The following is a 2,500-nucleotide window of genomic DNA, read 5'->3' as shown; positions in this document are numbered from 1 at the left end:
GGCGCGCAGCGCCGTCCTAAGTACTTGGTCGGGTTCGAGAGAGGCGCAATCGCCCGGAGTTTGGCGAGTAGACGCTTTAGGTGCGACCACCCGTGCTCCCAACTGAGCTTGCCGCTGCCGACAGAGGCCCGGGAGCGTGCTGTCGTGGCATTGCCGGCGGGAGACAACACGCGCCACCTACGGTGGCCGGCAGCTCCAACGCCAGCGCCACAGAAGGACAAAAGCCCCACTTGGGTGCCGAAGCGAACTCTCCCAGCACAGCGCACGCGCCAACACGTCCGCACAGCTGCGATACAATCCACCTGCGAGAACCGCAGAGGCGACCGAGCAGCAGACGGCGTCGCGGCGCCGAGCGCCGGGCGGCGGCGCATCCTCAGCGCACACAGTCCTCAATCGGACCAGCACACTGCAGATGTCCACCGCGCTTCGCACCGGGCCCGCGAGGACCTACTTTGGCCGCACGGCGCCGCGTGCAGGGTGCGCCGGCGCGCAGCTGCGCCGCCTGCCGCCTCCGTCGGCCGGCGCGCCTGCCACTGGCCGCCCCCACCAGCCGGCTGTAGCGCGTGCGCCCACGCACCGCGCGGCCAGCACGCCGGAAGGCCCCCCCTCACCGGCCGGGGACGGTCCCACCCAGCCACCGCCGCGTATCGCTTCACACCCACATGCCATTCACGTTCGTGGGCATGGTGGGTATCGCTGAAACAACCGGTTGGTAGCTCAACCGATCGTCGCCATCACTGATTCACCTCTAGCGAGAACAACCGCACCACAACGGTTTACCAGTTCTTCATTTGCGTAACGTCACCAGCAAACGTAGACGTCCATCGCCATTTGCAAATTCAACGATTGTTGCATGCCTGTGTCAGGTGTCACGACACACTATGTCTGCCCACATACACGCAACAACATGTGCACGCTTCGCGAACACGTGGAAGGTGGCCCCCGTACGTATGCGATGTCCATTGCGCGAACGACTGTCAACCGGCCTCTGTCGCATGTCGCAGATGTGGAACGCAGTGCACCATGCTATCACGGTGTGTGAGAAGAGACGACTACGTCTGACAACACGCGCCACTACATCAACAGACGGCTCATGCTGATCGCCATCCACGGCATACCATACTGCAATCCAGCTCTTATAGGGAGACGACACGTAGCTGAGTGCACAATATTTGGACCGTATGGTTCGCCGTTGTTGGCGCAGTCGTGGTACGGTCACACATGTACCACGATGTATCATTCAGTACATGAGGACCAATGTGCGGTACAGTGTGTGATTTGGACGTACAACATCAGCGGACAGTTGCCACAAGCCGTACCACAACGTAGGCTGTGCTTCGCCATGCGAATGCCAATGAACAACTGCGAAGGGCATTGAGCATGTACGTCCTGCCGCCATCCGCATTACAGTGTATAGCTGCAAGGTGTTTAACATGAAGCGATACTCTGGGGACCGGGCAGTGCGAGTAGCAAACTATATTGCGGGGGTTGCAGTTAGGCAACACTACACTAATTTAACGCGTCGTATGACAATTACAGAGCAGGTTAAGGCCCAACGTGTGTTGGGTTAAGGCCCAACGTGTGTTGGGTTAAGGCCCAACGTGTGTTGGGTTAAGGCCCAACGTGTGTTGGGTTAAGGCCCAACGTGTGTTGGGTTAAGGCCCAACGTGTGTTGGGTTAAGGCCCAACGTGTGTTGGGTTAAGGCCCAACGTGTGTTGGGTTAAGGCCCAACGTGTGTTGGGTTAAGGCCCAACGTGTGTTGGGTTAAGGCCCAACGTGTGTTGGGTTAAGGCCCAACGTGTGTTGGGTTAAGGCCCAACGTGTGTTGGGTTAAGGCCCAACGTGTGTTGGGTTAAGGCCCAACGTGTGTTGGGTTAAGGCCCAACGTGTGTTGGGTTAAGGCCCAACGTGTGTTGGGTTAAGGCCCAACGTGTGTTGGGTTAAGGCCCAACGTGTGTTGGGTTAAGGCCCAACGTGTGTTGGGTTAAGGCCCAACGTGTGTTGGGTTAAGGCGCAACATAGGTTAGGTTAAGGCGCAACATAGGTTAGGTTAAGGCGCAACATAGGTTAGGTTAAGGCGCAACATAGGTTAGGTTAAGGCGCAACATAGGTTAGGTTAAGGCGCAACATAGGTTAGGTTAAGGCGCAACATAGGTTAGGTTACGGCGCAACATAGGTTAGGTTAAGGCGCAACATAGGTTAGGTTAAGGCGCAACATAGGTTAGGTTACGGCGCAACATAGGTTAGGTTAAGGCGCAACATAGGTTAGGTTAAGGCGCAACATAGGTTAGGTTAAGGCGCAACATAGGTTAGGTTAAGGCGCAACATAGGTTAGGTTAAGGCGCAACATAGGTTAGGTTAAGGCGCAACATAGGTTAGGTTAAGGCGCAACATAGGTTAGGTTAAGGCGCAACATAGGTTAGGTTAAGGCGCAACATAGGTTAGGTTACGGCGCAACATAGGTTAGGTTAAGGCGCAACATAGGTTAGGTTAAGGCGC

This window comes from Schistocerca americana, unplaced genomic scaffold (assembly GCF_021461395.2).
Source record: "Schistocerca americana isolate TAMUIC-IGC-003095 unplaced genomic scaffold, iqSchAmer2.1 HiC_scaffold_718, whole genome shotgun sequence".
Lineage (NCBI taxonomy): Eukaryota > Metazoa > Arthropoda > Insecta > Orthoptera > Acrididae > Schistocerca > Schistocerca americana.
Note: the sequence above shows the minus strand (reverse complement) of the source record.